Source organism: Bos grunniens, chromosome 3, assembly GCF_055505025.1.
Source record: "Bos grunniens cultivar Pamir isolate PY7600 chromosome 3, Bosgru_T2T1.0, whole genome shotgun sequence".
Lineage (NCBI taxonomy): Eukaryota > Metazoa > Chordata > Mammalia > Artiodactyla > Bovidae > Bos > Bos grunniens.
The window spans coordinates 85,124,343-85,150,034 of NC_141167.1; the positions used below are offsets into that span (position 1 = coordinate 85,124,343).

Sequence of the window (25,692 nt, forward strand, 5' to 3'; positions counted from 1 at the left end):
ATGGCTTTTTTTGTTATTTAGTCACTAAGTCATGTCTGAGTTTTTTACAACCCCATGGCCTGTAGCCACTAGGCTCCTCTGACCATGGGATTTCCCCAACAAGAATACTAGAGTGGGTTGCCATTTCCTTCTTTAGGGGATCTTTCTGACCCAGGGTCTGAACCTGTGTCTCCTACATTGGAGTGCATTCTTGGAGAAGGCAATGGCACCCCACTCCAGTACTCTTGCCTGGAAAATCCCATGAATGGAGGAGCCTGGTAAGCTGCAGTCCGTGGGGTTGCAAAGAGTCGGACACGACTCAGCAACTTCACAACTTCATTTTCACCTGGGAAGCCCATGATTCATGGCTACTAAACTACTAAAGAGGAATTTTACCACAAATGATTTATCAAGTAAGTGAAATATTATTTGATAAATAATTGAACCAAGCATTAATTTACAACAAATTACCAAAAGAAAAAAAAAAAACCACAAAGCAAAACAAAAACACTTTTTGTCACTCAGAAATATCTTTTGATTTGGTATTCCAAGGTGAATACTGAGATCATAAACAAACCACCCCCCCAAAAAAATGGATTTCAATGAGGCAGAAATCTTTTTTTCCCTTTTATCCAATAACATCTTTACTCATTTTTATGCTAATTTGTGTTCATATTCCACTGATTAGAAAAGCAAGCAACACAAACCTGTTTCTCTAACACCCCTTTTTATACCCCTTTATATAATGACCAGCTATTAAGCTACCAGGCTACATGTATTTTATTTGGCAATGGTTAAAATTCTCACTGGTAGCTTAGATATATGTGGTGGCAACTGACTGATAATAATGTGCTGGTCCACATTAGTGCTTGCAACCCACCCTCAAGTTGTTTACTAATCATAATATTCTAATTACCAACATGGTCAGGGATAAAGTGCTGTTTTTGTTGTATTTTCTTTCCCTTTTTACATGGCTCAGCATGGATCAGCAGTGAAATGTATTAGAAAACAATGTTTCTAATGATTTTATTTCAAAATATGTTTCAGATTTTTCATGCTGAGAAAGTTACCCTATGAATTCTTAAAACTGCTGAGATGAACTGAATACTTGGAATTCACCAGTAATCTTTTCTGTAATCACTGAAATGAGGGGAAATCTTCAGAACAGAAATTGCTTTATGACTCAGACCCCTCCCTTACTTAGTGATTATGTTACCAACCCTCTGGAGTTGGTCCCCAACAAGGCATGCATGTTTAAGGATTTGGAGGGGGGGCTTCCCTGGTGGCACTAGTGGTAAAGAACCTGCCTGCCAGTCTAGTAGATGTAAGAGACACAGGTTTGATCCCTGGGTCGGGAAGATCCCTGGAGAAGAGCAAGGCAACCCACTCCAGTATTCTTGCCGGGAGAATCTCATGGACAGAGGAGCCTGGTTGGCTATAGTCCATGGGGTCGCAGAGAGTCAGACATGACTGAAGTGACTTAGTACGCACGCACTGGAGGGTCCTTCTGGCCTGTGTTACTCTCATCAAGGGACTGGAATCCAGTTCAGTTCAAAAGCAAAAGAAAGTTCACCTGTTAATCAAAGAACAGACAGTGCCAGTCGCATAGTAACAGATACAGGCTCTTCTGAAAGGCCTTGGGCGGGGCTGTTTTATCAGCCGGAAAGGGAGTGGAGTTCACACGGTTCTGGCAGTAGCTCACATGGGTCGGGTGCAGTTCTGCCACTCCCAAGTGCTGTACATAGCAGCCGCCACCACCTTCACTTGAGATGTTGTGCGCAGCGCTTCTGCACACGACTCGCCCAAGCTGAAGTGCCAGGCACAGCCTTTCTGCACACGGTGCGCCACCACGATCTTGAACTGAGGCATTACACGCAGCTCCTCTCCACACAGTCTCGGCACAGCTCATCAGGCTGAGGTGAAGGGCACAGGGTTCTGTGCTGGGTGGTTAATCTGAGGTATGAGGTGCAAGACCTCTGCACACGGCCCCCTTAAGGCAAGTGAAACTAGACCACCTGCGAAACAAGAGCTTAGACCTTATCATCTAGGTTCCATCTTTTTCCTCGGAACCTCCGTGGACTTTGCTGGTGACATTTACAAGGGACATAATTTCTGTGGCCTCACAAGTGAATGCTTTATTCCTAAAATAGGCTAGGCCGAGAATATGGTCAATGGAAGATAAAAGGTAGAGGAATAAATTATGGCTGCCCCAGGGACTCCAGCCACTGCAGTTTACATCTAAATTTCCTCCATATCAAGTCGCTCAGGCATTGTTAGGAAGTCTACACACACTCTTGTTTTCTTTTTCAGCAAATAGGGTGTTTCATGCTTCTTTCAGAGCTGCCTCAACAACCAAAGCAGCTCACCACTGTGAAAATAACTTGGAGTAAAAACCAACCAACCAAATAAAAAAATATATTTGTTCCTCAAAATTGAAGTGGGAAGGAAAAATATCCTGGGGGATATTATATTTTAAAAATTATGGTAAGGAGAGTGGCAAAATAATGCTATTAGCCTTGATGGAAATATCCTTCTGGAGTTTGAAACTCCTTCAGGAGGGAGGCCATTCTGATATCCTTTGATGATAAATATTTGAATGACTATTTCAGAAACTTGTTTTTTGACGTTTGTTGAGGCAAGAAGAAAGTAAGGAGAAGGGGGCTGAATGTTTTATTTTGCAATTCTAAGTATAAATATTTCTCAAGCTACATGTTTTCTGGCATCCAACATACAACTGGTAATTCATGAGATTATCTTAATCATACTTAGGCTATTACTGATTGAAATGATTAAAAGAATCTGTTAGTGAAAAGAGGTGAAATGAGGAATACACCTTCTGGTTTGAGAACAGAAAGCCCTAGAAATGCATAAAATAAGGTATCTGAAATTTGAACATGAAAGTGTTAAGTAACAAAAATAAGTTGTTTTCATGAATTCTGAGATAAAATTAGAATATTTGTGAAGTGACTGTGAAGCTGAGATACATTAGGTGGCCTCATTTATTTATCATAATCACAGATAAAGTTCTGAAACGAGGGCTACAAGGCATGTTAAAAGTATATTTCATCCTCTGTGCATAAGACTGTCACACTGCCATTGCTAGGCTAGCTCTGTATGTCTCAGTATTTACTGACATGGCAAAATGTACATGAATATTCATTTTATTATCAAGATTTTTCAGAAGTATTATCTATCTCATCAGAGTAATTACATGATATCGCAAAGTAGGTCATATCCTTATTACTGCGTACAGATCTAAAAATTTCGTCTTAAACAGTTCCTGGGAAAACAGTCTCTTAAACAACTTCTCCAAGGCCAAAGGATACTACCAAACATTTGATCAGAGAGAGACATTCTCCAAAAATTTCAATTTTGTGTTTTTCCCTTCTATTGAATGATCATCTTTTCTGGTTCCTTCCATAGTTTACCTCACCCAAGCAATCCTCAATATAAAGCAGATTGTTCTAGAGGTCTTATCACAGACATTTGTCTGAGACACAGAAATTATTTTCCTAAGACTTGGTGCTACTGAACTAATTAGACCCACTCAAGCTACATGCTATTTAGTAAAGTAGCAGGACTGTTTGGGTAAATGTACACTGTTTCATTGAAAAACACATACTAGCTCCTACAGGGAAAACATCTTTTCCAACCTTAGTGATAATTAGTCAAAAAGTCCTTTTCTAAAAGCACTTCTCATCTTCTTGAGTGGCTTAAGGATTTGATTCTTATTAGAAAGTAACACTTTAACTTCTTTGTAGTCATTTACATGGACACTTTGTATTAAAGACCCAATTAAAAAAAAAAAGCAGACTATCAGAAAACTATGATAGAGGTAGATGGATAAACAGATATATAGTTTTAAGATTTGACCTTACAAATATGAAAGCTTAAGCTGGTTAAGGAGTCTCTACAAGGCAGTTGACTTTTGCATCTGGTGCTTTAACACTGTATGGTAGTGGTCTAGTTCTTCTTAAAGTCAGGATCAAACACGCTAGCCAATAGCATAATCCTCATCTTTCCCTGCTGAGTCAGAGGCGTAAGGAAAGCAAAGAGTCCAGGCATCAGTCTCAGCTACCAGGTGAATGGAATCATTTCTGTGTGCCCAGAAGAGCCTAGAGTCAAGATGAGATGCTGGGGAACAAAGAAATGTTTTACTAGTAGAGTAAAAAGGGTAATAGTGAACGGAATCTCTTCCATTTCTACCATTTCATTCACGGACCCAGGAATCTTAGTAACAGGACAACAGTATGGTTGGATGTGGGTTTAGAGCATATACCACATCCAAGGAGACATCTCACTAGTCTCTCAAGGTGTTGCCACCCCTTTAGCACAAGTTTACAAATAGCTATTACATCAGTCAAGCCACATGCTTCATGATAGAAAGGAATTCCATGAACGTGAACCCACTGCTGTACTTCCCTTTTTATGAAATAAATTCCTTGGTCAAAAGTGATGCTGTATGGGATGCCATTAAAGTGGGTAAGACATCCTGAAGTCCATAGCTGAGTTTTGGCAGGAGCCTTAGGGAAGGCAAATCCATACCCAGAGGAAGGACCTGTTTTAAAAGAGATAAGTGCTGCCCTTTTCATGATGGCAGTATCCCAATGTAAATAACTCTCTGTAGCTGGATGGTTCCACCTTTGGAATAGTATCATTTTCAAGGGCTCACATTGGTCTCTGCTGCAGTTCTTTGCTAAAATTGGGCACACAGCAGTAAGTTTAGTCAGATCAGCCTTTTCGAGAGGAAGTCCACAATGCTGAGCACATGTGTCACCTCCATTTCTGTTGTCACAGCTATTAATTCATGAGCCCACGAAGCAATGATGGGAGTGGTTAGAGAAGTATGGGTTCCTGTATAGAAGTAGGGGTCTCATACCTGATTACAAAAATTACTCTCTGCTAGAGTCACTCTTTGACAAGCATTTACATGGGACACAAATCATCAGACTCTGCCTGTTTGGAATGGTCTCCTATATACCTTTTCCTTAGACTTTCTAACAACCAGTTTTCCAATCATGTACCTTTGAAGTCTCGACCATCTAGTCAAACCATTGGCTGAAGTTCATAAATTGCATAGATTTATACACTGTATCATCCCTTCTTCCAGAAAAAAATGAACAATGGATTTTTTTAGTGGATTTTCTTCCTCTACAGTTTTTTAGGGCCCTCCCTGGGGCTGTAGTGCTGTTTTCTTTTGGATTGTACCTGCATATCATGTGGAAGTGTGAAAGTGAAAGTGTTGGTCACTCAATCAAGTCCAACTCTTTGGGACCACATGGACTCTAGCCCAGTGGGCACCTCTTCTCTTGGAATTTTCTAGGCAAGAATACTGGAGTGTAGCCATTCCCTTCTCCAGAGGATCTTCCCCAGAACCATCTATAAAACAAGCTCAAGATTTTTCTTCCTCAGTCAAGTGGTCAGGTGAAACTTCCTATGAGGCCATCACTCGTGTAGAGAGAGAGAAGGTAATGCAGGAGTAGAGAGAATGGGCATGCGTATCATTAGGAATAGTAGGGACAGCAGGGATCTGGGTTCATGCAACTTTCTTGTGCCTTCAAGACTTTCTTGGACAAGATCTTGCATGTATTATCTTCATTTGATGACGGAATATAGTCTGCACACACCCAGATTCAAGGTTTGGTGAACCAGCCAGTTCACGAACTGCATGCAGTTCATGATGGACAGTTCATGTCACATGGTAAGTTGATGGTCCATGGTCAAATGGCCAATCTCTACTAAAGACCTATAGTAATCAAAAACATGTTTCTTAAAAGAGACGACATCACCAGAGAAGAGCATGGCTTTGTTCTGAAGTTCTAAGAATATATAGTGTGATAAAGTTCTGCCAATAGCTTTAAATAGCATTCCTATACACATCAAGTACCACTGGATCTGTTGGACCATATGTCCTAAGTGGCAGGGCAGCTTCCATGGTAGCCTGGACCTGTTGCAGAGCTTTTGCTTGTTTTGTGCTTCACTCAAAACGGGTAGCTTTTTGGATCACTCAATAAAGGAGTCAGAGTATTATGCCTAAATGATATATATAGTGCTTCAAAATCTTCCCTGCTGGCTCAGAGGCTAAAGTGTCTGCCTTCAATGTAGGGGACCTGGGTTCGATCCCTGGGTTGGGAAGACCCCCTGGAGAAGGAAATGGCAACCCACTCCAGTATTCTTACCTGGAGAATCCCATGGACAGAGGAGCCTGGTAGACTACAGTCCACTTGGTCACAAAGAGTCAGACACGACTGAGCGACTTCACTTTCTTTCACTTTCAAAATCCAAAGTGATATGGCAAAATCACTGGGTGATATGGCACATTTTTAGAGGCTAGACGCAGCAGATTTCTTTCGCTTTGCAAGGGATTGTTTGACATGCCCCAAGCCATTGCACCTTTAGAAATTTCATCAAGATGACAGTCCTCTGATTTTTATTTCATTCCCCACCCTCCAACATGCAAGTGTCTTACCAACTTGTCTAGATGGATGCTACTTTCTCCTTACAAGAATATAATATCTTTGATGTAATAGACCAAACCAATATCCTGTGAAAGGGAAAGGTGGTCAAATTCCCGTAGATTAAATTATGACATAGACTGAAATACCGGTGTATCACTCAGATAGAACAGTGAAGGTATATTGCTGGCCTTGTCCATTGCAAGGAAACTGCTTCTTTATTGGTCTTTACTACCAGGGAATAGAGGGGTGAAAAAAGAATATTTACCAAATCAATAGCTGGATACGAGGTGCCAGGAGGTACTGGCTTGCTCCAGAAAAAGAAGAGAAAAAAAATCTGCCACAGCAGCTATAATTGGAGTCACTACCTGATTAAGTTTATAGTAATCCACTATCATTCTCCAAAATCCATCTGTTCTACACAGGCTGAAAAGGCAAGTTGAATGAAAGTCACTATCCCTATGTCTTTCTAGTCTTCACTTGTGGCAACATGTCTTCAAAATGTCCCCAGAAATGCAGCATTACCTTTGTTTTACCATTTTCATAAGTAGAGGCATTGTAATGGCTTCCATTGGGCCTTTCCTATCATAATAGCTCTAACTCCATGAGTCAGGGAAACACTGTGGGGATTCTTCCCATCAGTCACTAAGTATATACATTCTAATTGTGCATTCTAGAACAAAAATAATAATCACAGAGTTGGTTTGTAGACCTCCTAAGTCCTACTGTGAAAAGGTCCTGAGCCAAACTTTATTGACTACATGACCTCCATAATATCCAATACCATTTGGTGGACCACAGTGGTCATTTAAATCTATCGGAATCAGTATTAGTTCTGAGCCAGTTTCCATTAATATCCAAAAAGTCTGATTTTTTTTCACTTCATAATTTATCAGATCAGATCAGTTGCTCAGTCGTGTCCAACTCTTTGTGACCCCATGAATCGCAACACGCCAGGCCTCCCTGTCCATCACCAACTCCCGGAGTTCACTCAGACTCACGTCCATCGAGTCAGTGATGCCATCCAGCCATCTCATCCTCTGTCATCCCCTTCTCCTCCTGCCCTCAATCCCTCCCAGCATCAGAGTCTTTTCCAATGAGTCAACTCTTCGCATGAGGTGGCCAAAGTACTGGAGTTTCAGCTTCAGCATCATTCCTTCCAAAGAAATCCCAGGGCTGATCTCCTTCAGAATGGACTGGTTGGATCTCCTTGCAGTCCAAGGGACTCTCAAGAGTCTTCTCCAACACCACAGTTCAAAAGCATCAATTCTTCGGTGCTCAGCCTTCTTCACAGTCCAACTCTCACATCCATACATGACCACAGGAAAAACCATAGCCTTGACTAGACTAACCTTTGTTGGCAATGTAATGTCTCTGCTTTTGAATACGCTATCTCGGTTGGTCATAACTTTCCTTCCAAGGAGTAAGGGTCTTTTAATTTCATGGCTGCAGTCACCATCTGCAGTGATTTTGGAGCCCAGAAAAATAAAGTCTGACACTGTTTCCACTGTTTCCCCATTGTAGTCACATTGAAAAATGGCCACAGATCCCTTTGGCGGAATTCTGAAGAAAAGTGTATACAACTTTGGCAGTGTATCAGTCTTTTCTCCAAGGGACTGTGCCTCCCCTTCATTCAAAAGGCTCTCATTGTGTAAACTGCCTGGGAATTGATGGAGGATTTATTACTGTTTTTTTTTTTTTTTTCCTTGTAATTCAAGGCAGATTTCTGTCCATTAGATCTAGGACTATTCCACTTGTAAAGATTAAGTATCTTGGCCAATGCTAAAGTCTCCGTGAATCAGTCTATTCTGGTGACTGCATTGGCTCCAGTGTCCATTGTAGTAACCATGCTACCTTTCATTTTTGGAAATCAGTGTTGTAACTTGGTTCCAGAAATACTGTTATCCCCGTTGTATTTAAGAAACCCACTTTTATGGGAGTCAGTAGCCCTAACTGTATGGAGAAGGGCTACCATAAAGCTCTTCAAGGATGCCAGAGAGCCCATTACTAATTTATTTCTTATAATTACATGAAAAGGATGTCTTCTGAACACTCTAAGCAGATTCTTGATTAAAAAAAAAACAAAACACTTCAGTATTCTAATTACCCTTGGACAGCAAGGAGATCAAACCAGTCAATCCTAAAGGAAATCAATCCTGAGTATTCACTGGAAGAACTGATGTTGAAGCTGCAATACTTCAGCCTCCTGATGCAAAGAGCCAATTCATTGGAAAAGACCCTGATGCTGGGAAAGATTGAGGACAGGAGTAAAAGGGGGCGACATAAGATGAGATAGTTGGACGGCATCATCAACTCAATGGACATAAGTTTCAGCAAACTCCGGGAGATGGTGAAGGACAGGGAAGCCTGACATGCTGCAGTCTGTGGGGTCACAAAAAGTCGGACACAACTAAACAACAACAGATCTGGAAGGGCAGCAAGGGTAGGTCCCAAGGACAATCAGCGGTGCCTTGAAAGGCAACTCTATTTGAAGAAGCTATCATAGATGCCTCAAGAAAAGGAAGACTAACCCACCCAGCATTTTCCTTGCTAGTGAAAGCATCCCTTCCACCTCTCAGCACTGCTTTATATCCTTTCCTTCCTATCAAAAGTCTTTTCTGAAATTTTCTGATGGAACAGTTCTCCTCAGGATGCATGGGGGTTTTATGATGTGTCAAGTTGGTTAGCTTTAACTATATTTCTCAAGATTCTCTTCCTATACATTCTCAATTACAACAGGCTCGAGAAAGACATTTCTGTGAGATTTGGAGGACAGATGTAGGTGAGACAGCAGCCATTTCATAGATCACAGGAATCATCAATGTGCTGATCCACCATGGGACATGAGGAAGCAGCTGTGCCTGAAAGTGCTCTATCTTGGGACCTTTCTTCTGCTCCTCTGACTCCTGGAGCAAGGTGTATGTGTCAGGCTTCAGAGTTAAGTGTTCGGGTTTCTGCAGGACACCCTCACTACAAATCAGAGGCAACAAGAACCAGTCATGAATCTTCTCATGAATTCTGCTCATGTTTATAGGTTCCAGTTTGTTCTTCCTCATGTTATATTCATTTTTCTGTCCTGATTCTACCTGGCCTGTGGACTTAAGGTTCTTCCACCAAATGTGAAGAATAAGCTTCCCAGAGATTGTTTAACTAGCTCCAGCTCCGACAATTGCATGAGATCAATTCCCTGTAACAAATTCTCTACCTATCTATGTCTCTCTGTCTGTCTATTCTGTCTATTGCCTATTTTTATTTCCTAGTGATTCTGTTTCTTTGATAATATCCTTACTGATACATAATTTGACACTGGAACTGGGAGGGTTCCATAGAAACCAAATCTTAAAGATGAGTTCCTTATGTTGGTTCTGGAATTTTCTGGATTTTATGGAATTGGTCCTCTGATATGATTAAATTTAAAGACATTAATGATCCTGTAGCCTGTGATAAAGTGGGCCCTGGTGATCTATGGCATGCATAGGCATGTAGGCAACACAGTGACTCAATTTATAATGTCTGTATGTCTGAGTCCCCTTGCTGTCCAACTGAAACTATCACAACATTTTTAATCAATTGGCTATACTGCAATACAAAATTAAAAGTTTAATTAACATTTCATAATGTTTAAATATTTGTAATCAAGTGTATTTAGAAAGGAACGGTCTTTGTGAACTAGTATTTTCAGCCTTAAAATATTACAATAAAAATACCGAGTATAATGGGGTTGGGTAATTGCTTGTAACGGTGCTGGGGAACTTGAAACAAGAAGATGATACACTCGCGGTGCTTTAAATTGTCATCTCAGCCCTCAGAAAGGACGTGAAAGCTTGTATGACTACTGTGAGGAGAACCCTTATTTCCTATAAAGGTGGGATCGGGATATCTGAAAACCATACCCAAAGTCTAATCCTGTAGGTGGTTGAACTGTAATACAAACTGAATTCCCAACCATGAAGAGTCTCTTTTCTAAAGTTATGACATTGACTGAGAAGGAATGAAATCCTGAAAATTAAAATGGGACATATGGGCAGACTCTGATGACCCAGTCTCCTAAAATCTTTTGAGATTTCTTTGCCAGTGGAAGCAGCCTTTCCACCCCTCAGCACTGTTATAGATCCTTAACTGGGATATAATTGACTAAGAGGATATAATAATAAACAGCAAGTATCCTTAACAGAGAAACTAATCAGCATAAGAAGCTCTGTAGAAATTTATCTACCTTATTCTACAATATTGGCTTCTGATTTCCTTTATTGATATCTTACCAAAAATGATGCTATTTGTTTATTTCCCATGGATTCTGATAAAGATTTCTTTTTTTTTCCCATGGAAAGTAGGTGTAGATGGCCTATATGATTCCAATGGTTAAAAATTTAGAGTCTGACTTCCACCTCTTTCACTTCTTTGAGATATTCCTACATAACTTTTTCTTCATTTGCAAAAGCAATAATAGGCTTATCTATATATCATAGAATTTCTAAGTTTATTAAACATATAATGGTTATAAAATGTTATGTCAATCCTTAAAGGTTGAATCAATCATTAAGTATAACTAAATAATAACTGAAAAGTAAATTAATAATAATTATAGCCAGATTATTATGTTCCTATAGAATTATTTATGGTTTTCATTTCCATGGTAGATTATAAAATTGAAATATTTTTATGCTACTAATATCTTTACTAATAGTATTAGATCAAAAATTTTTGTTTGCAGAGATTAATTTGCTAAATCATCTGCATTTTTGGTAGAGAAAATAACCATGGTACTGTCTCAGTTATGAACTTTCTACTTAGAAACTGCCAGTTTCATGTCCCATTTTCTTTCCCCTCACTCACATGAACTTTTGTTCCCTCCAACTCTAACTAAAATACTAACTAGCATTTATTGAATAATGCTTATATGGCAAACACATGGCTTATTGATTTAATCCTCCAAAATTTGAAAGTGAGGAGTTTTAATATGTACCTATTGTTTTAGTATGACTATTTTCAAACACCATATCCACCTTGTTGAAGAAAAGAACAGAAAAATAGAGAGGCTGTTAACTGTAGTAAAATCAGGAAAAACATAGGGAGTCAGGAAAGCACATAGTAAGAACTTCTAGCCATCCTCAATGAATCAGAAAAGGTTTCCAGAGGAAGTGAGATGTGAAGAATGTTTTAAAATTGGGAAAAGGCAAATTGGGAGATAAGAGAACATTCCATAGTGGGACTAGTTTATACAGAGCCTGACAGTGAAAAACAAAAGTTTGCAGAAGCTACAAATAATTAAGTGGTCCAGGATATAGACCATGAAGATATAAGTGGCAATATGTGACAATGGAAAGGTAAGCAGAGTTCTTCTAAAGGGCAGAAGAAAACTTTGATGAGTATATCCTCTCCTGAAAACAAGGAGGAGCCACCAAAATCTACTCTACACAAGTCCTAAGTTATTTTAGGAAAATTACTCTGGATGCCTTTATAGGATGAAATGGAAGGGAAGACTAGTTTCATACGGACCAGTTCAGAGATGAAAGGTGTTGTGACCTCAACTAAAGCATTGTACAATGACCTTAAAAAGAAGGGACTGGCTCAAAGGACATTGAACTGGCAGATTTTCCAAGTCTTTTCTTTTTTTCCCAAGTCTTAGTACACTGATTAGATGAGAAGAAGAGATAAAATTCAAGGTGTATGTGTATGTGTTAGTCACTTAGTCATATCCGACTCTGTGTGGCTCTCAATATTCTTACTTCAGCATCTTGGTTGGATGGTGGTGCCCTCACTGAGGTAGGGCAAAATGGAACAACACCCCTTGAATTAGGTGTTACTACACCCAGTCCAGAAACAAAGCCTGAAGAAGTGGGATAAATCCCAAAGTCACAAATCTAATAAGTGGTAGAGTCTGTAGGATTATACTCCCGATGCCTGTGTCCTTGCTGTTAGAAGGTGCTTTGACATGTTTCCCAAATCCCCTTTTGGGATTGAAAATTTTATTTTAAACCAGCAGTATCAGCATCACTTGGGAACTTGTTAGATATGTAAGTTTGCAGGCCACATTCTAGACTTAATCAGAAACTTTGGCAGTAGGGCCCAAGAATCTGTTTCATTAAGCTCTCCTGGGCTCTGATTCTGATAGTTGCTAAAGTCTGAGAGACACTGACTTATGTTAATGAGAATTGCCTTGACAAACTTTTACTCTTTTGCCCAAACTTGGAACAACTCTGAAGGACTATCTCGGTCTCAGTCAGTACTCCCCATGCATCAGCTGAAGCCTTTCGTGAGACTGTACTACATTGCAGGCTAATTTCTCCCTGTGTCCCTTCACATTGCTTTCCTTTTGCCATGGGTGTTTTGCCTCCTCACTTCATATTTTGCCTCCTTAGGAACCTGGACTGAAATAGTTGATACCAGAAGTATTCAAAGATTGCAGACACTGACATGGGATATTGGAGTTTGACCACCTGCCAGTTTCCTGACCATGAACACCCTATTACTGATGGTGGATGGAGGTCCTGGAAAAAGTAACAGTGAAATTGCTAAAATTCTCACAGGTGGAAAACGGAGTTGTGTAAAGGAAGAAGTAAATGCACTAATGGTGCAGTATACCAAGTGTGTGAGAGATATTATTATAATTACAGGAATAACAGAATTATTTGGTTATTTATAGGGGCAATGATATTTTGGAAAAAGGCTGAGCAATTAAGGGATAGCTATGAAAGCCGGAAATCATCTTTGACAGAATGTAAAGAAACTCTTGTCTCTTGGACCTAGATGACTGAAAACGCTGAGGACAAGCTCCACATTTAATTTTTAAAAGTAGCAGAACTCCAAAGGAGGCTGGATTCTCAGCCTAAGCAGGTGTGTAATGTCAAAGTGAGGACCTTAACTAGAAAAGAATGCTGAGATGTCAGATGCATTTGACAAATTTAAACCCCCAGTTTCCAGTGAACTCTTGGGATCTGCAGAAATTGCCACTTTCCTATGCTGGAGGATAGTACATTCACACTGCTTGATGGTGATATAGAAGCCCAGGCATTTCAGAACAACACATGTTCCCTCCGGATATACCTTGGCCTCCAGCACAATTAAGTGAAAATCACACATAATCAAATATAACCTGGCTAGGGAAGTTCTGGGTCTAAATGATAAAGGATAAAAAGGACTGTCAAAGGAGATACACGATCTAGTTCAACATGTGCCAGAGGGACTAGGAGAGTGTATTTGGAAGCAGATGTTAGGAGTGCTGGATCAAGAGAAACAGAATATAAGGTTAAATAAGGAAGATTGTCTTGATGTTGGATCATTCTCCTGGGATACAGGATTTAACATCTGGGTAAGGACCCTCTGGAAAAATGCTAACATGCTTGGAGAATGCAATGGTTGGCTCATAGTAAAGTGAAGTAGGAAGATGAGAGTTGGCATGGTGGTTGGTAGAGGAAGGAAACAAGGCTCAAAGAAGTGAGCATACAGGAATGCATGTATTACAAAATCTGAAAATCTACCCACCACCAACATTCTGAGATACTCCAGAAGGAATACACCTGTGAGAGAGCCGATAGCATTATGAGAAGTTCAATAGAGGCTCTCCTTTATAAGCCCGGGCTAGAGATGTTGGTCTGACAGAATGTGGTCCACTGGAGAAGGGAATGGCAAAACACTTCAGGATTCTTGCCTTGAGAACCCCATGAATAGTGTGAAAATGCAAAAAGATAGGACACTGAAAGATGAACTCCCCAGGCTGGTAGGTGCCCAATGGCTACAGGAGGTCAGTGGAGAAATACCTCCAGAAAGAATGAAGGGATGGAGCCAAAGCAAAAACAATGCCCAGTTATGGGTGTGACTGGTGATAGAAGCAACGTCTGATTCTGTAAAGAGCAATATTGCATAGGAACCTGGAATGTCAGGTCCATGAATCAAGGCAAATTGGAAGTGGTCAAACAGGAGATGGCAAGAGTGAATGTTGACATTCTAGGAATCAGCAAACTAAAATGGACTGGAATGGGTGAATTTAACTCAGATGACCATTATATCTACTACTGTGGGCAGGAATCCCTTAGAAGAAATGGAGTAGCCATCATGGTCAACAAAAGAATCTGAAATGCAGTACTTGGATGCAATCTCAAAAGCGACAGAATGATCTCTGTTCATTTCCAAGGTAAACCATTCAATATCACAGTAATCCAAGTATATGCCCCAACCAGTAATGCTGAAGAAGCTGAAGTTGAACAGTTCTATGAAGACCTACAAGATCTTTTAGAACTAACACCCCCAAAAAATGTCCTTTTCATTATAGGGGACTGGAATGCAAAAGTAGGAAGTCAAGAAACACCTGGAGTAACAGGCAAATTTGGCCTTGGGGTACAGAATGAAGCAGGGCAAAGGCTAATAGAGTTTTCCCAAGAGAACGCACTGGTCATAGCAAATACCCTCTTCCAACAACACAAGAGAAGACTCTACACATGGACATCACCAGATGGTCAACACCGAAATCAGATTGATTATATTCTTTGCAGCCAAAGATGGAGAAGCTCTATACAGTCAGCAAAAACAAGACTGGGATCTGACTGTGGCTCAGCTCATGTACTCGTTATTGCCAAATTCAGACTTAAATTGAAGAAAGTGGGGAAAACCACTAGACCATTCAGGTAGGAACTAAATCAAATCCCTTATGATTATACAGTGGAAGTGAGAAATAGATTTAAGGGACTAGATCTGATAGACAGAGTGCTTGATGAACTATGGATGGAGGTTCATGATGTTGTACAGGAGACAGGGATCAAGACCATCCCCATGGAAAAGAAATGCAAAAAAACAAAATGGCTATCTGAGGAGGCCATACAAATAGCTGTGAAAAGAAGAGAAGTGAAAAGCAAAGGAGAAAAGGAAAGATATACTCATTTGAATACAGAGTTCCAAAGAATAGCAAGGAGAGATAAGAAAGCTTTCCTCAGCGATCAATGCAAAGAAATAGAGAAAAACAACAGAATGAGAAAGACTAGAGATCTCTTCAAGAAAATTAGAGATACCAAGGGAACATTTCAGGCAAAGATGGGCTCAATCAAGGACAGAAATGGTATGGACCTAACAGAAGCAGAAGATATTAAGAAGAGGTGGCAAGAATACACAGAAGAACTGTACAAAAAAGATCTTCATGACCCAGATAACCACGATGGTGTGATCACTCACCTAGAGCCAGATATCCTGGAATGTGAAGTCAAGTGGGCCTTAGAAAGCATCACTATGAACAAAGCTAGTGGAGGTGATGGAATTCCAGTTGAGCTATTTAAAATCCTGAAAGATGATGCTGTGAAAGTGCTGCACTTAATATGCCAGCAAAATTGGAAAACTCAGCAGTGGCTACAGGACTGGAAAAGGTCAGTTTTCATTCCAATCCCAAAGAAAGGCAATGCCAAAGAATGCTCAAACTACCACACAATTGCACTCATCTCACACGCTAGTAAAATAATGCTCAAAATTCTCCAAGCCAGGCTTCAGCAATACGTCAACTGTGAACTTCCAGATGTTCAAGATGGTTTTAGAAAAGGCAGAGGAACCAGAGATCAAATTGCCAACATCTGCTGGATCATGGAAAAAGCAAGAGAGTTCCAGGAAAACATCTATTTCTGCTTTATTGACTATGCCAAAGCCTTTGACTGTGTGGATCACAATAAACTGTGGAAAATTCTGAAAGAGATGGGAATACCAGACCACCTGACCTGCTTCTTGAGAAACCTATATGCAGGTCAGGAAGCAACAGTTAGAACTTAACATGGAACAACAGACTGGTTCCAAATAGGAAAAGGAGTACTCAAGGCTGTATATTGTCACCCTGCTTATTTAACTTATATGCAGAGTACATCATGAGAAACACTGGGCTGGATGAAGCACAAGCTGGAATCAAGATTGCCAGGAGAAATATCAATAACCTCAGATATGCAGATGACACCACCCTTATGGCAGAAATTGAAGAAGAACTAAAGAGCCTCTTGATGAAAGTGAAAGAGGAGAGTGAAAAAGTTGGCTTAAAGATCAACATTCAGAAAACAGATCATGGCATCTGGTCCCATCACTTCATGGCAAATAGATGGGGAAACAGTGGAAAGAGTGAGTTACTTTATTTTGAGGGGCTCCAAAATCACTGCAGATGGTGATTGCAATCATGAAATTAAAAGATGCTTACTCCTAGGAAGGAAAGTTATGATCAACCTCAACAGCATATTAAAAAGCATAGATATTACTTTGTCAACAAAGGTCCATCTAGTCAAGGCTATGGTTTTTCCAGGGGTCATGTATGGTTGTGAGAGTTGGACTGTGAAGAAAGCTGAGTGCCAAAGAATTGATGCTTTTGAACTGTGGTGTTGGAGAAGACTCTTGAGAGTCCCTTGGACTGCAAAGAGATCCAACCAGTCCATCCTAAAGGAGATCAGTCCTGGGTGTTCATTGGAAGGACTGATGTTGATGCTGAAACTCCAATATTTTGGCCACCTGATGCAAAGAGATGACTCATTTGAAAAGACCCTGATGCTGGGAAAGATTGAGGGCGGGAGGAAAAGGGGACAACATAGGAAGAGATGCTTGGATGGCATCACCGACTTAATGGACATGAGTTTGGGTAAATTCCAGGAGTTGATGATGGACAGGGAGGCCTGGCCTGCTGCAGTTCATGGGGTTGCAAAGAGTTGGACATGACTGAGATACTGAACTGACTCAGTAGGAGATGTTTTTACAGTAGTAGGCTCTTTAATAGCAATGCAAAGATAGGATCTTAAATACAAACAAAATACAAAGTGGTGGTTTTCCTAGGCTTCATGTTATTAGCCCACTCTGAGGTCAAGCCTTTCATAAGTCAGTATTCACAACTATAGATTTTGGTAATTTAGAATTCAATTAGTTGAGTAATTAAAATACTTCTGTGCTAGCTGTACATAGCCTTTGTAGTAAGCACCCTGAAACTCTCAACTGCTAATGTCCATCTCCACACAGGTAAAGGCTTATCTGTTGGCACAGCACCAAATAGGAGCCCATGTTCATTATGGCTGGTAAAGGCCATACTGCTTGTTTAGCATTTTGATATTTTGAAGGGTCTTAATCCATTAATCCCATTATGAAAATCTGAAGAAAATGCTTAAATATTCCTTTTTCTGCATATACTGTGTTTGTTTATATGTATCAACTCTTTTAAAAATTACATAACACCTTTTTTGGTATTATGATATATTTACAATATTTATTTGAAGGAAAGTATACTAGGATGGAATGGAACCATACTGTTGAGAAAGTGGGGCAGAGGACAGAATGAAAAAAAGAGACAACATGTTCTTTCATTACAATCTATATTGAGAGTATCAAATACATGAGCAATATTTGACTATCTACCTTGTGCTTGCATGCTTGTTAAGTCCTGTCCAACTCTTTGGCGACCCCATGGACCATACTCTGCCATGCCCATCTGTCCATGGGATTTCCTAAGGAAGAATACCGGAGTGGGTTGCCATTCCCAGGGGATCTTCCCAACCCAGGGATCGGATTCACATCTCCTGCGTCTCCTGCATTGGCAGGCAGATTCTTACCATTGCACCGACAGCTAAGAAACAATTGTATTTTTGCAAAACCTTACGTTTTATATTAGGGCATTCCTTTGAATCTAACATGTTTTTTAAGCCTTCAATAAAACATGTACTTAAATCCCTTCATTTGCTGACCTATTACTGACAGTCATTGTAGGAAAAAAAAAACACTATTTAATAATTCTCCCAAATCAAACAAACCCTAGCCACATGTTCCCTAAAGTATGAAACAGCAAAGACAATAAATGAAAATTAATTAGTGATGCTGTCTGGAGTTTTAGGTTAATTTTTTGTCGTTGCTCAAATATTAATAACTTGAGATCTGATCTTTTTAAACATTCAGAATCTACTTAAGCCTTTAAAAAATAAATAAAAATTCAAAAAAAAAAAACTAAACAAAGACTTAGCCCCCACATTCTAGGGAACAAGCCCAGTTTGGCAGCGGAAGGGACTAGACAATTGCAAGACATTTTAGAATTGTTGTTTCTGTGTGTCCCTGGAGAGTATCTCCTAAGTGGGGTTATTAAGGAAACTGTCTCTGCATGGATCCTGGAGTGCATGTGAGCTGTTTAATAACCTAGTCAGACACTAACAGAAACTGTCGAGTGAGCGAATCAAGATGGTGGGTCTCTTACCACAGGTTTGAAAGATCAGCTAAAAGCAGGGACTGTTTTATTGTCAGTTATAGGAGAATTTTAAACAGCTGAGAAACGAGCCTTGAATTCTTAATTAGAAAATGACCAATTTTTTACTTTTCAGAGTTAGAAATAGGGAGCAAAAACATCCTCAAAAACTAAGCTTGGTGATTAAAACTTAAGGTGCTATCCTGCCATTAGAAGTTTGAATAAGACATATGCAAATACTGTTTTTAAAATAAAAAGTATGGTTGTAGTTTACCTCGGCTTGACTATTTTCCTAGCTGTAATCTGCTGTGTGCCTTATTTCCTTTAAATGTAGGATGGGGATTATAACAGGAACTACCTTATAAATTTGGGGGGAGCTAATAAATGTCAAATGCATAAATTATCACCTGGTAGTTTGTAAGTGCTAAATAAATAATAGCTAATGTTGTTATGTTAAATATTGTTATTTTGTCAAATGGGAAGCTATAGTGCTTTCAGCAGATTAGCTTTCCTACCTTGTGGGCATAAAAGGCATTTATATCTTAGAATTTAACTAATTTTTATAACCCTGACTCTTTGGGGAAATGTATCATTTGTCCCAAGCAACTATTTGTAACAATGGGGGCATATATCCGCATTTTAGTTGGAAATAGTCTGAATCAAGCAGTATGTGATGAGTGCCCAAGGAAAGCTGAATATATCTAATATTTTCTATTTAATATAGAATTATAATATATATTATAATATATCTAATATAATCTATTTCTATATTGGGCCTTATCCTTGGAAAGTGACTCAGATGGCAAGATGCCCACACTTTTTACCTTTCTTAACTCAGTAAGGAGGACAAGAGGCAAAGTGTTGTGAGATCAGTCTGGACAGGTGTGATGGTGTAGATCTTATCTTTTTTCCTTTGGCTGCCCTGGGTCTTAGATGTAGCATGTGGGATCTAGTTCCCCAAGCAGGGCCTGAACCCAGGCCCCTCACATTGGGAACATAGAGTCTTAGCCACTGGACCACTAGGGACGTCCCTGTAGATCATATCTTTGTTTACAGGTCATATTCAGATTTTTTTTTTCATGCCCCCCAAAAAACTGAAACCCTCCAAAAGTGTTAAGCAGAACATGACTGGATGTGTTTATAAGAAGATCACTCTGGCTGCCATATAGACAATGAGTTGGTGGGAGACAAGGAGTTTGGGCAAATGAGAATACAAAAGACTGGTAAGTATTCAACAGTTATTGCAGTGGTTTGGTGAAATAGTTGTTTGAGCCAGCTGTGATTGTAGTAGAGATAGAGAGCGGACAAAATAATGCATGAGATTATTTCAGACAAGCAAATTCAAATCCAGGCTATTATACTATCACCTTTGACACCGTTTCTACATTTGTAAGGTAGACAAATTATAGTTACCACACACAGTAGCTGTGAAGATTAAAAGTAACTTTGACACAGAGAAGCAACAAGGCCACACAGCTAGACGGTTACGGTGCCAAGGTTAAACTCAAGTTGTCTAACCCTGACAGCTTCTCCCTGCATGGACTGCCATAAGGATTAAATGAAAGTGAAAGTGAAAGTCGCTCAGTCGTGTCCCGCTCTTTGAGACCCCATGGACTGTCCATGGAATTCTCTAGGCCAGAATACTGGAGTGGGTAGCCTTTCCCTTCTCCAAGGGATCTTCCCAACTCAGGGATTGAACACAGGTCTCCTACATTGCAGGCGGGTTCTTTACCAGCTGAGCCACAAGGGAAGCCCAAGAATTAAATAAGACTCTTACCAAAAATCTGGAACCGCCCTTGGTCCACTGAATGTTACCTTTTGTTGTGATTGTTAAGTTTAAAAAATGCTTTGTACACTTTAAAGCACCATGACAACCAAGTAATAATGTGACCCATTAAACAAGTCATAGGCCTGAGCATCAGTCACACTTATAACAGGATAGCCTTTAAAGTTCAGTTCGCAACTATTTGACCATGGTTTTGAAGAGAAAGGGCAAAGAGACAGCGGCCTGTATGTTAGGGGTTTTCCTCCTCAGACTATTGTGCATGTTCCCCTTTGCTGGTTTCAGTGGTGGTTTTGACAGGGGATGTGAAGAAGGATGAAATTCAAAGCCCTTACCTGAACAAATGAGATGTTAATGGCAGCAGGTCCCTCCTGGTTAGGATCCACCCTTGTGTAAAAGTCTACCATCCTCACTCATCCACTGAGAAGGAAACAGAGCCCCAGAAACTCACTACTTTGCAATATCCTTGTTACAGGGTTAACTTAAAACAGCAGCTCTTTGCAGTTGAGAACTCAGCCCTAGTTAGGGTTGGGGCCACTGTAGGGTACTTTTATCTGGTTCAGACCATGCTTCGAGATCAAGTGTTCCTCTTTTGACTGCCATAAAAAATAAACAAAGCAAATGCATTTTGGAGCCCAGAACCAATGTTAGAGCACAAGGAGATCATTAACATCACTTGTTTTGCTCTCCACAGCCACCTGGAGACATCTCAATGGCTAGACTGAGAGAGCCCTTCATAATGGAGGCTGGGATGGCAGATTAGGGGAAGAACGGTTGATGCCTCTTCTATCTTTTCCTTTCTGTTCACACACTTTTTAAATGAAACTTCCTTTTTAAGCACCAAGTGTTAAATGTGTTTAATTAGGTCAAAACGTGGGGGTTGGTACGGCTAGGGAGAATTGAAGTAGGCTGTCAGTAAATCAGGTAGCTTGAATTCATTCTGCAGTATTTATGCCCTCAAACAGAGAACACACCCAGACATATTTGTGGGACTGGTTAATTGCAAAATTTGGAAGAGGTATTAGGGCCCCCACATTTACACTTCCACTGGAGAGTTAAGTCATATCTCCTTGCCTGAAGTTCACAATGCACAAGACACTGGTGGAAACCTCTTGTGTGTGAAAATCGTGCCTTGTACCGTGGACATTCAGGTGGCAGTCAATCCTGGAATGCAGAATCAAGACAATGAATTTTACATCGGCAAACAAACGGTCCTCAAAGTGAGTCAGCTACAGTATAACATAAACAGTACTATTAAAGCCACTGCAGTGAAATGGGCCAGTTTACATTTTCATGGGGCATCTGCTTCAGAAATTGAAACCTCTACACCTCTGCCACTTCACTTAATGCCCTTTTCATCATGTATCTGCCTCTTGTTCCTATTGTTTAGTTGCTAACTCACGTCCGACTCTTTTGCCACCCCATGGATTGTAGCCCACCAGTTTCTTCTGTCTGTGGGATTTCCCAGGCAAGGATACTGGAGTGGATTGCCATTTCCTTCTCCTGGGGATCTTCCCAACCCAGGGATCGAACCTGGGTCTCCTGCATTGCAGGCAGATTCTTTACCGCTGAGCCACCAGGAAACCCTGGAATCTTCCTCTACAGCTTATTGAATCATTGAGAAAATGTGCTCTGCCTCTCTTTTAAATACTTTTAATCCCCAGCAGCTTGTGATATTACTATATTATGAAAAGCAAAATGCAAATTCTAACGTGTTCCACAAAAGCACAGACTTGACTATAATAAAAGGAAAGAAAAGAGTAGCCTCCTATTATTCAAATAGATACAGAAAGACTAATGAATAGAAATAATAAGTCCCAACCAAATGCAACATTTCTTGTGACCCAGAAGGAAGCTTATGGATTACGACTAAGGCAGATGTATCCATTAAATATAAAACTGAATTTGCCACTCAAAGAGTTGTCGAGTTTCAGCACAGCCCTGCAAAACGTCTCTAGAAATGGCCTTGCTATTCAATAGAGAAGAGAAACAAAACATTATATGAAAAAAAGGAAGGAACTCTTTTTTTTTTAAGTCAGTATGAGACCTTTATCTTCAAACTTAAAATGTGTGTGACAAATGAAGGAAGCTGTGTGTTAGATATTGCTGTGTTGATTGCCTAGCTAACCCAGGAAGACTAAGATAGAGTTAAGCTAATAATGTGGGGGCTTTTCAACATAATCTTTTGTACTCCTGGCTCCTTCAGCCATAGCATGTCTGTAACTGCATCTCCTATTGGGCTCAATTGTGCTTGTTGAATCCCTTTCTTCTTTCAGTACAGCATGGATTCTGAATTATTTTATTTGTGTTCTGTTGTATAATCAGAATTTTTAAAAAACCAAAATGATAAGAGTATTTAGATTTTAAATAGCAGTCTCCTGAAAAATGATGCCTACGAAAAGTGATAAGTATCTAATTCTTTACTCCTTACCCCCAATTATATGCATTTATGTGTTCTACCTCTTCCATATTTAAATGTGCCAACTGTACTGAGTCATACATAGTGCAAACACTTACCGGAGGGAGACTTATTAAGTCTTTAAAAAGCTTAGTAAGTTTTGTTTCTGCATTTAGAGTAAAGAGGATGGAATTATAGGATTTGAAAATATAAGGAACCTTAGAGGGTATCCATCCCACAGCATTTTGCTGAGAAAAGAAAGGCTCAGTTAGGTCAAAGGCAGCATTATATAGCAAAATAAGCAAGGCTTTGAGGCCAGAGAGTGTTGAGTTCAATTTGTGACTCAATAATTTTTAAGCAGGTTACTAAGTGCAGAGAAGCCTGAAAAGGGTGTAAGAATGCCCAGTTCACAGACCTCTTTTAAGGATGAAATTAAGTAATGACCCTAAGTATCAAGCACATGAGAAGGTACATTATAAACACTCAGTATATATTCTTTGTCCCACATACCTAGCTCTGGGTCATACCGTAGTCAGTGGCAGAATGTAAGTGATAATACAGATCTCTGGATTTCCACTTACACAACATCTCATCTTCAATTCACTAGGTGAGATGTGGCTAATCTACTCAAAGACATCCTCATCACAGAAGCCCAAAGAGCCTAGGAAGTTTGTCTTAAATCCACCAAGAGATAATAAGGTGTGTGGGGGTGGCACAGGGGGAGGTGGGTAGGGAGGTTATGTTACCTAAAGGTGTTTCTGGGGTCCAGCTGCTCATCATTCAAAAGTCAATAAACAGGCCAGGTTGGTGGAAAGGAAAGTTTGCTTTATTTTAGATGCCAGCAACTGGGTGAGGTTGCGGGGCACGGGGAGGGTGGTGGATATCTGTCCAAAGGCCGATTCCCTCCCCACTCTGACAAGCAGGGGTTGCACGAGCTTTTACAGACAGAAGTAGGGGGGTGGCTACATGCAGAAACAGCATAGTCATCTCTAGCAGTAATCTTCAAATTGGTCATCAGTGGTCTGGCCAGAATCACCTTGATTGTTTTAGGTACAGTTAATTTTCAGTTCCAGGGTCCATTTGTTTCCATTTCTTTGAGGCCAAGTCTCAGAATTGTGGCAGCTCATGTCGTGGTTATTGTCTGATCATCATGTAGTTAACTTCTCCACCTGGTGTATTAGTATCTGTAAGACAGCACACAGGATATGGCTCAGAATATTAACTATATCCCTTGAGAACTAAAGGTTCTTGACTGTACTTAATGACTCCATTATTATTCAGTCTCATTTGACTGTTTTCCTTTGTTTCCACATTTCTCACTTCTCTGATTAAACTTATACTTTGACTAAGTTTTCCACAGACAAAAGGCAGGCAGAGGACATGGGGGGGAAGGTGGGTAAGGACCATAGGGTCCTGCTCTGTTTCAGGGGGGGCACATCTGTAGCTCACCTGAAAGGGCAGAGTTGCTCTTTTTCCATTACCCCATGCATTTCATTCTAATTCAGCTTTAGCCAGCTTCAACAGGAGCTGAGTTCTCCAACTGCAGAAGCAGCAGCTGATCAAGACCAGCAAAAGGTAAATACAAGGAATAAGTCCTAAGAAACAGGGGTCAAAATGTTCATGCTCACATGGTCATTATGTCAGAACACTCGAGCAGAGGGAAGGGGTTAACAAATATTTAGCACCTACCAGGAATGAAGCACTGTTGTCAACCCGACTGTGAAATAGCTGTTACCCCCATTTACAGACATGGTCTCAGAGAAGTCAAGGAAATAACCCAGAGGAAATAGGGTAGTAAGTGTCAATGCCAGGATTTACAGCTGGGTATATCTGACTTTAAAACTCAAGATGGTTTCACTGCACTTGCAGCCCCCCAGAATTGTTCACTTTAACCCACATTGGCTAAGCCTGCTCAAATGACTATTTGAGTATGAATAGTTGGCATTATAGAAATCTGTTCATATCCATGAGAATGGACACTGTATTTAAAGATGTGCTGTTTAGACTGTATTCCATAACCTATTACGTAGCTACAGTACTAACCAGAAGATTCCTTAGCTAGGGAAGAGCACACTAGCAAGTTGATGAGTCAGACTATGGTAGGAAGCATTTAGTAATTATGTTTTATAGGAAAACATGCTTTTTAACAGTTTTTGAAAAACCACTGGTCAGAGAGTCTAGAATATGTTCACTATGGAAAGATATAACATTAGTTTCCCCTTAATTCTTTATCATGTGAAACTAAATAGTTTTAAAAAGTGAGAAACTAAACTTTTTAAAAAGTGAGAAACTCAGGGCAGGAAAAAAAATTAAATATTTGAAAAGAAAGAAAACGAATTAGATTGACATGCAAGTGAGAAGATCCAAACAGTAGAAACAATCTAAAATTTTTTAAACAAATTGCATTTATTTAAAAAATAATTTCACTATTATAATTGATATATGATTTGATGTAGTTCAGGTAAGTGGTGATTCTTCTGCTTGGCTACGAAATATGCAGTTTCTGTGCTGATGTCATAAAAGGTACTGTTTGGCCACTGAAACAAGACCCAAAATAATCTCATATAATTAATGAGCACAGCATTCCAGAGTTCATACAGTGGTCTATTATATCAGAGAGCCAAGACCATTTATCTGCCTTCTCTGCAGCCCTCAACACTGTCTTCCACATCAGGGTTCATGGTGGTTACTCTAGCTCCTACCTTCACATCTTCATTCCAAAAGGAAGGAGAAAAGGGGAAAATAGGACAGAGGTTCCTTCCCTTTAAAGCTATTTCCTGAAAGTTTTACATACTGTTTAAGTGAGACTAGGAAATGTCCTTAGCTTAAATTCTATTACGGGGATAGAAAAGAAGACAGGTAATGGGGACAACGAGCTACAGAAGCTTGACCTGCTGTCCATGATGTG

At 40.0% G+C, this 25,692-nt stretch overlaps 2 long non-coding RNA genes across 2 annotated transcripts; both read right to left on the bottom strand.

The window, feature by feature from the left end:
* Positions 1–2,960: 2,960 nt before the first annotated feature.
* Positions 2,961–21,123, bottom strand: LOC147375943 (uncharacterized). The gene is made up of 2 exons (XR_015160589.1): positions 20,722–21,123; positions 2,961–5,725 (listed from the first exon to the last, which is right to left on the bottom strand). It is a non-coding gene; the product is annotated as an uncharacterized LOC147375943 (long non-coding RNA).
* Positions 21,124–23,588: 2,465 nt separating this feature from the next.
* On the bottom strand, positions 23,589–24,660 carry LOC147375944 (uncharacterized). Its single transcript, XR_015160590.1, has 3 exons — positions 24,474–24,660; positions 24,234–24,379; positions 23,589–23,968 (listed from the first exon to the last, which is right to left on the bottom strand). It is a non-coding gene; the product is annotated as an uncharacterized LOC147375944 (long non-coding RNA).
* Positions 24,661–25,692: the final 1,032 nt, after the last annotated feature.